We start from the raw sequence: 17,925 nt of genomic DNA, 5'->3' as shown, positions 1-17,925 counted from the left end.
AGACCTGATAAAACCGTGTCCATCATACGTTGGAACGTGGCCGGTGCAGAGCAAAGACCAAACGGAAGCACCTTAAACTCGTATAGGCCATCGGGCGTCACAAATGCAGTCTTCTCTCTGTCTCTCTGATCCACTTTGATTTGCCAGTATCCGCTTTTGAGGTCTAATGAGGAGAAGTACCTGGCATCGCGTAGTCGGTCGAGGGCATCATCAATCCTGGGCAGCGGATAGACGTCCTTTTTGGTTACGTTATTTAACCTTCGGTACTCGACACAGAATCTCAAGGTGCCATCTTTCTTTTTGACAAGGACCACTGGCGACGCCCATGGGCTCGTCGAAGGCTGGATCACGTCGTCCGCAAGCATTTCATCCACTTGCGTTTTAATGGCGTCACGTTCCTTAGGAGAAACCCGGTACGGGCGCTGGCATACCGGTAACGTGGTGTCATCGGTGATGATGCGGTGCTTGGCGACAGGAGTACGACCGACCTTCGAGCCTGTGGCGAAGCAGTCTGCGAAATCGCTCAGAAGAGCCGAGAGAAGATTCCTTTGATCGGGCCTCAAGTCGGGGATAATTTTAACGGTTTGCAGAGCATGACAAGGTGCGGCCTCTTCTTTAGGGTTCGTTCCGGCGGTGCATAAATGAGGTAAGGCAGTAACATCGTGAAGGACGGCAACAGCCGTGTCCTTGGCGAGATGCCGCATCTCCTTAGCAAAATTTGTCAGGAGGACAGTAGCACAACTGTTCTGGAGTTGTACGAGTCCCCGAGCAACGGCTAATTCCTTCTCGAGTAGTAGCGGAAGGTGCCCATCGGCGATGCCCTCGTAATCGTGGAACAAATCATGCTTTACAAGAACCAGCACACTAGAACGTGCCGGAACCCTCACGTCATCGTCGACTATACGCAAAACGTTCAGATCCGGATCTTCGTTTTCAATGCGCGCCACGGCTCGTTTCGTCGAAAAAGAAACACGCGCTTCTTTCAGGTCAATGACAGCGCCGTTGGTCTGCAGGAAGTCTAGACCAAGGATCAAGTCTTTCGAACACTCAGGAAGCACGATAAATTCTCCGACATACACAAAACCACGGATGCCGACCCGCGCTGTGCACTTGCCTGCGGGTTCAATCAAGTGACTTCCCGCCGTACGAATTTTCGGGCCGGACCAGTTTGTCAAAACTTTCTTCAATTCTCGGGCTAGACCACGGCTCATTACAGAATAATCGGCACCAGTGTCGAGTAACGCGGTGACATCCACTCCATCAATCGTTACACACAAATCGGAGGTAGTATGCCGGATGCTGTCGCTACCTGACACAAGTGAAATCTCGTCGGGTCGGCCTGACGATGACGGAGAATCTTCACATTTCCCGACATCAGCGACCCTGCCTCCGAAGGCCGCTGGTATTAGTTTTCCCGGCCAGGGCTGGGAGAGCGGCGTCGGGAAGAGTGGGGACTTGTCGAACGGTTGCTCGTCGGGGACGTAGACCGACGCTCTTGGTAACCGGATGTGACGGGGTACTGTCGCGCTGCAAGGTCGCTTGCAATCTCAGTAGGCTGTTCTGCATTCCGAGGATAGAGGCCCTCCGATGCGAAACCCCGCATGTTGACGCGGCGGTACGGGCACGCCCGGTAAAGGTGACTGGCTTCACCGCAATGATAGCACAGGGGCCGACGATCCCGGGGCTGCCATACTTGACTTCTGCGGGGTGGCTGGTAGATTGGCGGAGGGGAGTAGCGAGGCTGCATGCGGCTCCATGCGAGGTGCTCCATGCGGGAACCCTGCGGTTCCATTGCTGGAGCTGCGGCGTTGATACTATGATCTGGCGGGGGAGCCTTACTCAGGACGGACGCGTAGGTGGGCCTCGCGTCAAACATCTGGTGAGGAACGCGCTGCTGGGGAACAACGTCAGCAACTTGCTGAGCTGCCATACGCACCTCGTCCCGGACGACTTCAGCCAATGAAGGAAAAGATGCTGTGTTGCAAGGCATCCGGAGCGCTTGCAGTTCCTCCCGCACGACAGAACGGATGAGATTGCGTAGTGAGTCCATGTCACTGCCGACATGTACAGGGGGTGCGTCGGACCTAATGATGTTCACGTCACGGTTGTACTGACGAGCTCGGTGTTGCAGCGTTGTATCCATGGTCGCTGCCTCGCTGAGAAACTCCGCCACAATGCGTGGTGGACTGCGCACCAGTCCCGCGAAAAGTTCTTGTTTAACGCCCCGCATCAGGTGACGCAGCTTCTTATCTTCTGACATTTGTGGGTCTGCACGGTTGAAAAGGCGTGTCATGTCCTCAAAGAACATACGCACGCTCTCGTTCTGGCGCTGAATGCGCGAGTGTAGCGCAGCTTCCGCTCGCTCCCGGCGGTCGGCGCTAGGAAAAGTGGCTTTGAAATCACGACAGAAGGCTGCTCAGGATGGGAAGGAAGCCTCATGGTTTTCAAACCATGTCCGTGCAGACTCTTCAAGAGCGAAGAACACGTTGTGGAGCTTACGCTCATCAGTCCACCCGTTGTAACGAGCAACTCGCTCGTAGTTCTCAAGCCAGTCCTCGGCGTCCTCGAACACGTCGCCATGAAAAGAGGGGGGTGTTCGCGGCTGATGACACAGAATGTGGGTGGGAAGCCTGCTCTCAGATGTCATTGCAGCAGGTTCTACGGCCGTCTGAGGATGCGTCGTCCCGGTAGCGGCCGGAAGGGGTCCGAATTCAGGGCGCTCTCCACGTAGGCGGCGGCCGAGGCGTTGATGTACGGGGGTAAGCTCCGTATTGACAGGTTGATTATGCAGGACTGGATCGATACCCCGCACCTCCACCAGATTTGTAACGTAACGTTACAGAGAAGGCGCTCTGGCACTCTGGCACCGAAGAACACCAACAGCCAGTCAAGGCAGCACAAAAGCGCAGCACCGTTTCGCTTCGTCGTCTTCTCCGAATCGCCGGTTCAAATCTTCGTCGTCTATGAATGGCATGTGTCAATATCATCAACTCGAGTTATTTCTCTGATCCACTGCAGTGTTGCAGGAATGCAGTGTTGAGCGACAGTAAGCATTTAGTGTGGATGATTTGCAACAACAACCGTCGCAACAGCCAGAGCTACCAGAGCTTCCTTAGTGAAGCTACTAGATTGGTGTTGGAGATACACTGCCGTGGCTTCTTATAGTGACTTGATAAAGGAAGTGAAACAGCGTTTCCTTCTAAATCCAGCAATTTTCCAAGGCATGATTGGACTCTACTATTTCCGTGTGGTTTCGTACTTCAACCTTTCCGGCTTTCCAACTTCCCCATGACCAGATGAGGGAAGACACCTGGTACGCTATTGAAGTACAATAGAAGTTAACGCTTTTGCACCTTCGGTGTCAGGAGGCCATTTGCGACGGCAAACTTCCTCCGGATTGAAACGTTTGGGGCTAAAGTTTCATTTCTGAAAACGCCACGAGTCAAAAGTCCTACAAGAAAATGGCATAGTACAGAGAAAGTTGTCGCTGAAAAGTTTTGACGCCATTACATGGATTTGCACAAGATTGACGTCCGTACATCCCCAATATGCTGCTCAGATTCCGGGCAATCAGAAATTATTGACCAAAATAATTATACATTAATCAAATAAAAAAAAAAAGAAAGGAGTCGCTGGAGAAAGATTTGATGTTGGGAAAGGTTGAGGGTCGCCGGAGAAGGGGTAGACAGCGAACGCGATGGTTAGATGGAATCCTCGAGGCACTGCAGATGAAGCTATGTGATGTTAAGAAGGTAGTGAGAGACCGGAAAGCGTGGCGTGACATGGTCCATAGGGTCACGAAGAGTCGGACACGACTGAACGACTGAACTGAATCAAATACTACTTATTACTAATTATGACTATGTGTATCAATAATTCGCTGAGTTATAATTATGCTGTTGGGGATAAATCGCATAGTTGTGTTTTAATGTCATTAGTGGTTGGCGACAGTCTAATCTTAAGTGGTTTTACGCATGTTATGACAGTTAAAGATCTAGCGAATTTTGAAACACTTTCAACGAATTTCTGGTGTTGTGGTCATTTTCCTATCTGAAAACTCTAGTTCGAACCGGGTACTCAGGTTGAGTGTCTGACTGTCTTAACCACCGCTGAAACGTGGCAGGTGTTATCGCTCGTTATAACCAGGCTTAAGTGATGGCAAACATCCGCAATTTGTTCGGGCAGCTCCCAGATGATGCCCTAAGCGGATTAAACGCGTGGCCTTCGATACCAGGCGTGCCGTTTAACCGGAGCTTTTCGGGGACGTCACGACAAAACCTGCGCCCTTTGATGCGACAGCTCCAAGATGGCACCACATGCACATCCTACTCTGCAACGCACCAGGCCCGAACCAATAAAAGTTTGTTTCAGACAAGTGTTCTCTAAAACACAGCCAATAAGCCGAGGTAAGCGAAGTAAGAAGAAAAACAAAGCCCGTTCTTTCGCGCCATAATCAGTTTAACCGTGATAATTTCTGAGATATCTTTTCCTGTCTTCTATTCAGTCTGTTCTCTCCTCTTTTTTATAGCTTTCTTGTCTCATTTGCCCTTCTTAGTTTTCTTTTTCTCCTGGCGGTGGAGGCTAAATTAGATTGAGTACGCAATTCAGGATTCCGCTTTCCATGCGGAGCGCCAAGAACTTCTACATCTAGCCTGCTTGTTGAAACAAATAAACCCTCCCTTGAAAATCGAAGAACGACGTATACGTACGTGTTCCTATATCCTATAATCACATTTATACCAAAAACACATCTGAAACTTCCTAAGCAATGCTTATCAAAAAACCTCAGCCTGCCAGGCAACTGCTCCTTCGATTTCAGAAACTATTAAAATCGCGAAGAATTCAAAATTTGTATTTGTTATTTTTCAACGGCCGCTAGCATGCGGCTTTGTCACTGCAATTGTAGCGCGCAGAACTATTTGGTTGTTTATGCTCGTTGTCGCCAGACATGAATTTGTCATTTTTGTTTTCGTGCAAAATGAACCAGGTTGCATCGCGAATGATTACAGGCACTCGCTTCTGTTTACACCACGTTCCATGTTGTTCTGGTCGCCTTTCGAGTCATTAATAGATGGATCTTGGCAGAGTACATTTATCGCTGATGAATCTAACGGGCCACAATATTTCGACAGCCGCTGAGAGCGAGTGGTGCTATTCTCGCCGCTGAGCAGCTTAATTTTTCTGCGGGCCCAAGTCAGCCCCCTAAGGAGTTTATCTCAGTGAAATGTAACTATTTTCATAATGATTTGCCTCGCGTTTCCCAGAGCCCGAGAACAATTATGCTACATGCTACAATCTTCCTGCAAATTGGCATCTGACTATTACGCAGTTCCAAAAACACAAATGCCACCTGAATCTATAATTAACGATTCCTTTCTCTGAATGAAAAATTGATATGCGGGACAGTCCATGTTTAAGGGTTTCACGCGAAAGATATAACGCGTCCCGACCCTCTATTATTTCACTAGTAATATTTAGCGGATAGTCGTGATCTACGACATTATATGAAAGGTCACCTGCCAAAAAATATAAAGCCCCGCTCACCCGGTATAAATACAAAACCCCGTATAATTAAACCTTACGAATGTTCCTGAATAGCTCAGGAAGAGCATGTGCCTGACTCAGAATGCAAAGCGAATGGAAGAATCTGCCTCCTTCAGCGTCTCATTAATAGAGAAGACCCAGTTGTCGGGCTCTTCCCAGATCCGTCATATCACCTGATCGTATGTCTTCGCAGAGCACTAGGCCCAATCAGCCTCCGGCCATGTCAGCTGTCAACTGCCACCTCCAAGAGTCGCACCCGTAATTTTTTGCTGATAACGAGAACGCCGAATTTCCTGACGATCAGGGCCATTAAAGCTATCGAGCTAATACTGTAACTTCCCGGACATTTATTTCACATTGTTCAAAAATAGCTGTTAACTTTGAAGTACGGTATTACGACGAAGAAAGAAAAGAATAAGACTTTCGCAGTTCCCGTCCATCTTCGGTGCAGAATGTTATGTCGTATCTTGTGCTGTAAAAATACAATAATCAATGCGCATTCCGCAAATAGTATTATTTTCACAGACACCGTTCGTGCTGTCGCACCTCTCAACAAAAAAGAAATGTAGTGAGACGCCACTTGGTTATTTTATACACGTTATAGCAGCGATGATAAGTCAAAAGCAGAATGTAAAATTCTGCTAATTATCAAGCCTTATTGGAGTCAGAAGCAACTGGAGAGCAAGTGCGTGCTAATAAAGCTCGTGATAAGCAAGTTAAGAAACCTCTTTGGTTCATTAAATGTTACGTCCCAAAATGATTCAGACCACTAAGAATACTAAAGATGAGGAATTAGGATTTGAGGAATGCATGACTCTAGACTTATATACTGAAGACAAAATGGCAGTAAACATAGAAAAATGTAGCAATAATAGGCTACGAGCTAAAAAAAACCCATGGTAGAGGAATAGTAGTCACGTTGCACATCAAGAACGGTCCAGGGACACACCTACCCTAAACATCCCTTCATACTAATGAAACAAAAGAAGCTTCAACTTGGTGAATGCGGTGATGACCTACGAGCAAACCACAATTCACTGTCGTGCTCACAGCTTAAAACCGAAAGAAAAAATTTTTGCACTTTTTTAAATGAAAATAATTATTTTATCCATCGTTGCTTTTATGTAAAAATTAAATATTGGTCCCTGGTTTGGCTTTGAAAAAAAAAAGACAATGTTTTGAACAAACTGTATGTACGAATGACTAAAATCATATATACAACGAAAAGACTCTCTTGATTGACGCATGATATCCTCATTTTAATATGCTCCAAAACCTAAGGCAACACAATATAGGGATAAGCATTCGCGAAGCGAAATCGGGCATTATCGTAAAAGTTGGGCACTCTATCGGCTCACAATTTCTTTGCCTAATTTAGCTCAGGATCGTCAACAAAAGCTGACTTTATTAAATAGGAAATGCGAAACAGCGCTATCTCTTCTGTCGGTGTAAACTCGAGCCGATGTATGCAATTACATGCTAATGAAGTTTCACGTCACGATGAATCCAACGCTAAGTGGAGCTCACATTGTCTCTTTAGCCTTCTTTCCCCGTCATACAAAATGAAGGTGCTTCGCTAAGCTTTCTTATTAATTCCGTTGAAATGGCAACTATGATGAATGTCATGGGCTTATGCCTGAACAACGCAGCCTAGTTCCTCAAGCAATTACGCTGATCGCAATGCTAGGGGCTACGGCTACCGAAACATGATTCCTACCCCTACTCAAATAACACTCCATCAAGGCCCAGCAAACAAGAAACAAATCTGCCATGTCGTGCAAAAACAGCCGCTATTGGTTTCACGGGTTGCGCTGCTTAACAGTTAACATTACGTTAGAGATGTTGCGAATTGGGAAAATAAACAGCGAAAAAGAAACGTTTTGTAGTCCAAATTTAAAAGGATGCCTTAAAATATTTGATTGAACGCAGCAGTAAGATTGCCCATCTACAGAATTAATATATAAAGATCGAGAAAGGTTACATTACTGCTACAGACGTCTGAAAAAATTGCACGGCAGAGCTGAAATTTGGCAACAAGCCTTACGGGTGCTGACTTGTGTGAAGGAAGAATATAGTACTACATCGGATATGATGTTTTAGAGCGTGCTTTTGACATGTATTTCCCTTTTGCGTCTATTGTTCTTTCTGTCTGCGCGCGCGCGCGCGCGCGTGTGCGTGCGTGTGTGTGTGTGTGTGTGTGTGTGTGTGTGTGTGTGTGTGTGTGTGTGTGTGTGTGTGTGTGTGTGTGTGTGTGTGTGTGTGTGTGTGTGTGCGTGCGTGCGTGCGTGCGTGCGTGCGTGCGTGCGTGTGTGTGTGTGTGTGTGTGTGTGTGTGTGTGTGTGTGTGTGTGTGTGTGTGTGTGTGTGTGTGTGTGTGTGTGTGTGTGTGTGTGTGTGTGTGTGTGTGTGTGTGTGTGTGTGTGTGTGTGTGTGTGTGTGTGTGCGTGCGTGCGTGCGTGCGTGCGTGCGTGCGTGCGTGCGTGCGCGCGCGCGTGTTGACGTACAATCTGTCGGAAGTAAGCGTGCGCTCCCGAAACGAAGACGAGTCATTTAGCCTGACGAAGACATCGCTGGAGATCCTGATGCGGGATTAGAATATAACTTGTTCCCAGTTTTCATGCCAAGCTTTTCCAATGGACAAAATGCAATACAAGAGCAGCGCTTAGTAAATATATTTATGAGAATCAAGACAAGCAGAGCCCATTTCCAGAATTCGAGGATGTTAAGCTGTGTGCTTGTGCGTGGCAGGATAATCAGCCCTGCTTCATTGCGCTGTTCACTGTGTGGAAATATTATAGTACGCCGCTTATTACGGCTGGAGAGAAAACGTATGCGAAGAGCCAGTTAACGCAACAAGAAGCTCCCGTCTGCAGAAAACAAGGGTCGCAAAAGGCTGCCAAGGATGAGTGTCACTGAATGAAGGGGAAAGGAAACTGCGAGATGTGTTTGGGGGAACACGATAGCATGAAGGAAGACAAAACTGTGTAGATACAAGACTTACCCATTAGCTGAAGCCTAGCGGCCTCCTGCACGCACATACCTCACGCTCGGATACTTCTTTCGTTTGCTACTAGATGATAAGAGCTGCGTGGGACCGGAGGGATGCGGCCAGGAAGAGATGTGTAGTTATGTGCTCGCCCAAAACTTCATTACTTCGTCGGCTTCTTACGACATTAAAGAAAGTGAAATTATCAAAGTACTTCAGGTGCTCCCTTCTGAAGCCATTTTTTATTAAAGGCTGAGCAGATTCTCGAAATATGTTCTGGCCTGTTTTTCATTACTCCGTCATAAAGGGATGAAAATTACTTTATCTCATACACAAAAATTGTAGGTTATGTTGCAAATATGCCTTGAGTCGCTGATGAGTTCACCGCGCTGATGTACCAGGCAAATGCATCAGGTAATGTGAGTAAATAAAAGAGCAGCATATTTACCCCAGCTTTCTGCGGTAGACGATCTCCAAATGGTCTTGGAAGGCAAGATCATTTATATAATAAAGTAAACTGACTTGGATCACTGTGCACGGTGCACGTTAGCCAGCAATAAAGCTATTTCCAACATATAAACCAATTTCCAAGTATTAAACTTACAACGTTTGAAAACAGCTAAAGCAAACGCGACAAAGACGGAGAAATAATGCGGCCTGGCCGCGTGCATTTCACACTTTAACCCTTTGTATTTGTGCCAATCTGTTTATTTTTCTAACGTATGTTGTAAAGCCTAGCATTCCATATTAATTTCGTGAGGCTAGCTTGCTGCGGTTTCAATCAGTCAGGCGCGGAAGCACAATTGGTTAACCGTGACGGAGTGCACAATGATGACTCAGAAACTGCATTTGTATTTGCTAGCCATTATTAATTTCTACACGACCACATGTTTTTGAGCACTGCTTTTCTCGCACTCACAAGCGAAGACAGTATTGCAGGGCTGTACGTAGTGCTTGATTCCCGTTGGGTTTTCGTCAATTTAGAGGCTAAAATATTTTCTAGTCTTCTTACCATACGAATTCAGGTTATGTGGAAGGAGCTTTGGAAGATGCAAGCTTCGCAATATTGGCCTACGTATTGGGCCCTTGGCATAAATTTCCAGATAAACGGCAGATAAAACCGTTTTTATTTTTTCCCTGCTTTCTTTATGTATGTTCCTCCTGCTCGTTTATTATTTTTCCAAACGAAAAGGCTTGCTCAAAAATACATGTAGTCAAGAGAAAAAACAGTTTGAATATTTGAAGGCACCTTTATTTATTTATTTATTATACCCTCAAGGTACATAGTACATTATAGAGGGGAAGGGCAAAAAACAAGAGAAAGTATAAAATAACTAGTATACAAATATAAAGCGTAGAGGCATAAAAAGAACAAAAAATGGAAAAAGAAATCTTAATGCTTACAAGAAAATATATTATTTTCCCGAGTTTCACATGGTAGCACGTACAAAATACAATATAAGTAAGCAAACAATGTTACTACACACAGTAAGTCATTTGTTACATTATTTTACAAAATAAAACCTTGATTGCCGTTTTCAAGTTATAAGTTTATAAGTGCTGGTAATGCTTATAAGTTACGCAGGTACGTTGTTTCAATATTTGCTGGTTTGGGGAAGAAAGGAATACGAATAGTTTAAGAAAGTTATTATGAGGAATATTCACTTTTTGGCGGTGGTTCAGGTGAGATGAAATATATAGTAGTGGTTGAACCTAAAAGAGGACGTCAGTAAAATTGTAATATTATATTTTATAGAAAAGACATGGGCGAGTAACGGATGAGTAACGGCAAGAGGTGTAGGAATGATTTCATATTAGTTTAATCAGCATTAGAAGTCAAAGAAATCATCCGTGCCGAAAAGTAAAAATTAATTGTGAGGACGGTTACGACATTCCCTAATGCACAATTTGAGCTCATTTATATTTTACAAATCGAAAGAGAACGCGAGAGGGGAGCGGGGTAGCAGGCAACCAGAGAGAAAGAGCGCGCCTACGGTGTTTCTTGGTGCCGGCCTCTGCGAGGCGAGAACTCTGCCTAGCAAGCAGTCTCCAGTGTTTGATGGCTCTTCTTTCGTTTCTTAGAAATCGTTTGAGTCGTGACTCTCTCGTGGCTTGTGGCTCATAACTATTTCGCTAGGTACAACAGATAATGACACCGACGGCGACATGGCTCAACCGCCAAACGTTCGCATAAGAGTTGACCTTTAAATATTTTCGCGATACGACGCGTTATCAATTTATTTGTCGCGAACGATGCGCCGAGATCTGTATCAAAGATTCTGATCACTTGCGTATCTTTCTACAATGTTCCCGGTTGTACTAGTAGTAGTATTCGACGTTATGTAGATTGTTCTGAGCAGCCTTTGATTTGAGCGTTGACGAGTGTGACGGACATTCTTTGTTCTACGATCGACGAGCACGATTGTTGCTATCGCCGCCGCCGAGTTTTTTAGTTCTTTTGCGGGCGCAAGTCAGCCCAATAAAGAGGTAATTTCAGTACCATCAAGCCTGTGTCTTCTTTTGGTGTCTACGGCCTTGTCACTAATACGTGACAATATAATTGTCATAGCCATTCTTCATGAGGACAGTACACGTACACGACCTCAAAATAGGCTCAACGGCTCAGCGGTTTATGCGCCGTTTCGGTAGTCAACGTGGAATTACTGAACTGTGCCATCTTAAAGTCATTTATTAATTATTTTTATTCAACTAAGACTTTTGCACACTTGGAGAAAGTCACGATATTTTGTTATCGTTACCATCTGCCTGCCTATGCCGCTTTTCAGAAGAAGGGCTGTCCCGTGTGCAGTTCTCTAATTCACCTTGCACAATGACAGCTGCTACCTTGTTATCTCCTCGAAGACTTTTATTTTAGCTGCTCAATTAACACTCGTTTTCAGCTTGCTACATCTCTACCAGTGCAGTCCGTTAAATTTTATGGCCATAAATTATCTTGCCGTTGAATTTATTTATTATGCGTATTTATTGCATTTATTATGATCGGCTAAACCTTAGTCCCTAACGGGTCATTATTAGCACATTTTAACAAAAAAAATGAAAAAAAAAAATAATTGTGAGAAAGTAACGACGTTTCTGACACACTGTATTATTCACAAGAAGTAAATTTCTCAATATTAACAGTGTTTACACGGATGAGCTGATTTGACTTGTCGGGTCGAAAACCGGTTACAGGGTTCATGTAAATGCGATCGGCTTGAACCAACTTAACTCCACCGCAACGGGTGGTTTGAATCGCACCACCCTGCTGCAGGAAATATGTAAACGCTGTCAAGTAGAGTCGGGGAATCATGAGAGGGGAGAATAAGATGGAGGACTCGAGCAAATCGCCAGGGCGAAAACTGAACTTCAATGCCACCTATTATTTCTTCGTCTCGACGCGAGCCGCCGTCGTAATCGCCACTCGTCGAGTCGGGTTCATGCACACCTGGCAGAGTCGAGTCCACACAATTCAACCCCTCAACTCCACCCCTGCTGTCGGGTCCAAGTAAATTGGTCTACACTTGCATTTAGAAGAACGCAAAGTATTTTTCTGAAACCCAATCAGATGCCTCGTTTTTCTGTTTTATGGAAACGAGAATGAAAATGAGAAAAAGATAGGTACATTCTTAACTTTAATTCCCCTTCAGCGTGCATCTATTTGTGTTCGGATGCTGGCACATTCATTGGCACCTGCAGCTGTGCAATTGACAGTGGTTGATACTTTGATGCTGGCTTCAGTATGACGAGGCACATCTTTCTCATTGTATATCTGTGGTTTTCGTGTGTATTTTGTCTCGTGTTCTTTGCGCACATTTACATTTTCGCTTCAGGTGACACTTTATGAATGGAGTGGGGCGGGGCGCCGTTGCGGCAATAATTTGAACACTTTTTCTCCAGCGCCGGCCTACGCTGAGTTGAGGAGAGAGATTAGCAGCGTCATTTGCGGTTTCCCACATGTTTTGTGCTAATGAAGGTAGCGCAAAGATATTCTTATGTTCCGTCAAGCTGATAAAAACAGGAGAACAGAGGACAGAGAGAAAATAATCAATGACCGCGAGATGACGTTTAATTAAATGTTTCGATTCCAGCGCGAGCGCTCCTGCCACGCCATTGCCCACTTCTTCCGTCTTCCTGGTCCGTAACACTACCCGGGGCCACCGAGCGATCGTCCCAATTGTGAATGAGGACATTTGTCGATGTTGATGACTTCATGACATGACGGTAGGCGCGACTTGACGGGTGAAGAATAGGAAGAAGGAAGAAGACAAGTGCTTGCCGCCACGATAATCCTGGATTGGCGCTTGCCCAAATTGCTTTCTGACCACTGGTCTTCAAGATCCGATGGTCGAGGCCCGGGCAAGAACCGCATGGCATAGGCAGGGGGCATGTGTTCCTGTGGGGTAGTGTCTTGTGTCTTTGGGGTCTCAGGCCGGCAAATCGGGTCAGTACGGTCCCATGGTCATCTGCTCTGTCACTGTGTCTTATGGTCATGTGAGTGGCGTCTCGGGTCAGTCTCCTTCGTTGCGTCTGGTGGTCGGGGCTGGGGACGGGGCGGAGCAACGGCAAGGTCTTGTTGGGTCCGGCAGGCTGGGGAACAGCCATGCGATGCCTCCTAACCTTTCAACGACGACACAAGAAGACGCAGGGCACCGAAGCTCCAGCCCAGGATGAGGGGGTGATGATGAAGAACCTCGCACCTCCAACCAAATGTTACGGGGTGGCAAGCTGATGAAAACAGGACAACAGAGGGCAGAGAGATTTTCGATGACAGTGCGATTCCGTTTAATAAAACGCTGGGGACTTAGCGCGAGCGCTCATGCCCGCGCCACTGCCCGCTTTTTCCTCCTTCCTGGTCCGTAACAATATTTTGCGTTGCGGAGTCCATTGACGGGATATATACTGCTAGTACGAGTTTCCTAGTTTGGTGAATAGCTTTTCAAGGACCCTGTCATCATCATCAACATCGTCATCACCTACCTAACTATGCCCACTGCAGGGCGAAGGCCTATCCCATATTTATCCAATTAACCCGGTTGTGTGCTAGCTGCATCCACTTGACCCCTGCTTACTTCTTAACCTCATCCGCCCACCTAACTTTCTGCCGCCTCCTGCTACGCTTTCCTTCTCTTGGAATCCAGTTTGTTACCCTAAGCGACTATCGGTTATCCTCTCTTCGCACTACATGTCCTGCCCATGGCCATTTCTTCTTCTTAATTTCGACTATAAGGTCAGTAAACTGAGTTATTTTTCTGAACCACTCTGCACGCTTCCTATCTCTTAATGTTACCCCTACCACTTTTCGTTCCATAGCCCTCTGAGTTGTCCTCAACGTAAGTAGAACCTTCTTGGTCAGCCTCCACGTTTCAGCCCCGTAGGTGAGTACCAGTAAGATGCCACTGTTGTATACTTTCCTCTTGAGCGATACCGGTAAGCTGCTAGTCATAATCTGCGAGTGCTTGCCAAATGCGCTCCATCCCAATCATTCTTCTTGTTATTTCCTTTTCATGGTCCAGATCTGCGGTTACTACCTGTCCTAAGATATTCGCCTACTACTTCGAGTGCTTCGCTATCTAACGTACACCATTGTTCCTTCCCGAGGCTGTTGAACATTACTTGTCTTTTGCATATTGATTTTAAGCCTACCGTTCTACTTTTCCTGTCTAGGTCATCAATCATTATTTGCAGTTAATCCCCCGAGTTACTTAGCAAGGCAATGTCATCAGCAATTCGCAGACTACTGAGGTATTCTCCAACTATCCTTATCCCTAATTTGTCCCATTCCAAGTCTCTGAATACTTGCTCTAAGCAAGCTGTGAATATTACTGGGGAGATCGTGTCTCCTTGCCTAACACCTTTCTTGATGGGAATTTCGTTACTTTCTTTATGCAGAACTATGATTGCTGTGCAGCCACTATATATATCTTCCAGCACTTTAACGTATGGCTCGTCCACCCCCTGATTTTGCAACGCCTGCATCACCGCTGAGGTTTCAACCGAGTCAAATGTTTTTCGTAATCAATGAATTCTTGTGGTTATATTCCGAGCATTTTTCTATCACCTGGTTGATGGTATGGATATGATCGATAGTAGAATACCGTTTCCGAAAACCAGCTTGATCATTTGCTTGATTGCAGTCTAAGGTTGTTCTGATTCTATTAGCGGTTACCTAAGTAAATACCTTATACGTAACAGACAGTAAGCTGATTGCTCTGTAATTTTTAAAGTCCTTAGAGCCCCTTTCTTATGAATAAGGATAATGTTTGCATTCTTTCATGGTTCCGGTACCGTCGATGACACCAGGCATGGCCTATACAGGGTGGCCAGATTTTTTAGCATGATATCCTCCCGTCCTTTAACAAATCTGTAGCTATCTGATCCTCTCCGGCTGATTTGCCCATTTCCACAGTTTTTAATGCTTTCTTGACCTCGTCCTTCGTCACTGGTGGAACGTCTGACTGTTTTTCCCTACCGCCCATCTCATTACTGTCCTGACTACTTTAGCTACCATAGAGATCTGTATAGAACTCCTCGGCTACTTGGACTATCTTGTCCATATTCGTGGTGACGTTGCCCGCCTTGTCCCTTATCGCATACATCTGGTTTTTGCCCATGCCCAATTTCTTTACAGCTTTTGGGTCCCTGTATAGCCAGCTTTATTGCAGTAAGACTCTTATTGAGGCAATGCTCCCTCTTCAGGAGCAGCATTACAAGACATGGCCTTTCTATGGCTGTCTCGCTCCCTTTCCAAACTGGCAGTTAAGAGAATCCCCAGCCTTTGAAAAAAAAAAAAAAAAAAAGGTGAGCGCAAAAAAAAAAATAATACGAAAATTTGAGATTTGAGGCTGCCGCTCTATTTTGTTTGAAGTTTGAGGCTGCAAGCTCATCGAAAGAGCTAGGAAGCTAGCTCTTTTCTCGAAAGTGGTAGGAAGGAAAGAAATATGGGGGTGCAAAAAAAGATGGTGCGCAAAAAATATATGAAGTTTTCAATTCTTATTAGCCGCAAAACCAGCTGTGAACAGAGCCACCACGTGACGGCATGAGAATTGTAACACTATTCAAGTAACACTACTCAATTAGCTTCACCGTAATCATTTCCTGCCCTCAGGAAGTGTATGCTATTTTTTAGGTTGCGTTCAAAGACACCTCTCTGTAACAATCGCCGTTTAGCCCGCTCAGAGGCAACCAGTGAGGAGAAAGAAGTTGCCGGACCCTACCGTTGTATGGACGGAATTACGCCTACCTGACAGGTATGTCAGCCCATCTAAGCTACGATATAATAAGTGATTTTGGTGATTAAAAATCCAGCGATAAAAGAAAACACTTATAATAAGTCCATCTAAAATATACAAACCGCAAAATATTTACGAGAATTATTCTAATGAAGGAAGTAATATATGTGCATATTTCGACAAGGTATGCAGAAGGTTTTTCTTTGACAATACAGATAGCTTATTTCTTTGGTTTGGTAGCAGCTTCCGGCAGTATCAGGATATCACCGGTGAGCAGATATACGCTCGTCGCTCTATCCAGCTGGTCGGCAGAATGCGTGCAAACTCGGTAATTGCTACCAATAATGTCCAGCCCCAAACAGCCTCTGTGGCAGGCGGCCATCTTCCCTCCACCTTCTGCCTTCATATTTCGCGCCCATTTGTAACGCGCAGTAAAGTGCTGCTCAGTACAGCTATAGAGGCTGTGAATGAGTACTCCGCCAATAGAGGGGAACGCACAGCTAAAATCTCCTCACAAATTAGTTCTGGGGAACGACGCTCGAAACGAACGAGCCGCTCATAAACGCCAGTTCGGATTATTTTCTTTGTTTAGCATTGCGGCGGCCACACTACTACGCCATTGGCATAAATTGCGAAAAATACGGCAATTTGGATCACATAATTCGTGTATGCGAACGGGCAGTCTGCACCATTGCAGGCATGCACGGTTGCACGCAATTCAATCCAAACCTTAAAAGAGAAACATTTATTTGTGAACTGTATCTTAATTTCTCAAAGGATATTTATTAACCTAATAACAAGATGGGAGTTTGAAGGACGCTTCTGTCGAAAGAATCTATGTTAGCTTGCCGTGCCGCCACTGGCTATTTCGGATGCTGCCCGATGCTTTCCCTGGAAGGACTGGCAGTTTCAAAGTTGGAAGCTTTTATAGGTCACATCGAAAACATGTACTACGCGGAGCATTATCAACGTCTGCGCGATAGGACATCTGGGATCCATTAGCTTGACAGCATTTACAGAGCTGCACAGTATTCGCTTGACAGCAATTGCAGAGACGCACAGTATTAGTACTTTCCTCATGGCATGAGCCTAAAATGTAGGTGTAGTTTTTCATTAAAAAAAAAACTATTCATCAGTTCTGAAAGTAGAACTTGAGTTAAGGAGTGAACCATTTCAAGGCACAATTTCGTGCCTTGGGAGTTCGTAACTCGTTACTATTGTCGCTGAGTTCTAATACTTCTGGAACATGACATGTGGGACGTTCAAACATAGGTTTATTTCGTAGAAACCTTCTGAAGACATGTGACGAGCGTTAGACAATTTATGCATAGGTTATGTTACAAAGGGTACATAAGGACAGATGGTAAGTAGTATTGTCATTTTGTAAGGAAACAACAATAGAATGAATGATCAAGAAGGTAATGCAGTAAAGCAAAAAGTCACGCAGCGCAAAACATCGCTTCGACGCGGTACGCTAAGGAAGGCAATAATAAAAAAAAAAAAGCTACTACTCTATATCCCTGCAGTTCCAGTAATTTCCGGTATATCACTGGTTGCCTGGCTGCGCGCAAAAATACTGCAGAGTTTTAACATGGCTAAACCTGGTATAACGTGCGAAAGCACTTGTTAAGCGTAATTTATTATGGTAGATGGTAAGTCTAGATGAGGCTGTAATTACCTTTCGCCCACTGTTGTTAACGCCGTCTGAATTAAGGGGACACTTTACCTATGATTTAAGGGTATAAATTAAAAGGATAACGTCTCCTATTGGCCGGCTGCCAATGCGCATTTTTAATCACGCAGATAAGGTTGCGACAAATCTAATTTATGCTTCTATCATCCCCTACATACTAATCAGGATACAGTTGTAAGGTACCCTATTATATAAGAGACCACCAGACATAAATATAGAACCCCGTTTTAGCAAGGGCGTAGCAACCTGCTTGCGTGCCCTGAAGGAAGCCTAAGCCTGGATCCTAGAGTCTTGGAAACCTGCATTCCTATGTCCCACTCCCACCTCAATGGTGAATCCTTAGTCCATGCCCCCTGCGCCTGCGAAACAGGCAGGCGCATAAAGGTCAAATGTCAAGTTATCACAGTTATTACCTGTTGTTAAGGCTAAACCCTTTAATCGCTCATGCTGTCGTGGACAAAACGTGTCCCGCTC

This window comes from Amblyomma maculatum, chromosome 6 (assembly GCF_055883805.1).
Source record: "Amblyomma maculatum isolate TAMU_Amacu chromosome 6, ASM5588380v1, whole genome shotgun sequence".
NCBI lineage: Eukaryota > Metazoa > Arthropoda > Arachnida > Ixodida > Ixodidae > Amblyomma > Amblyomma maculatum.
This window is presented reverse-complemented; position numbering follows the sequence as displayed.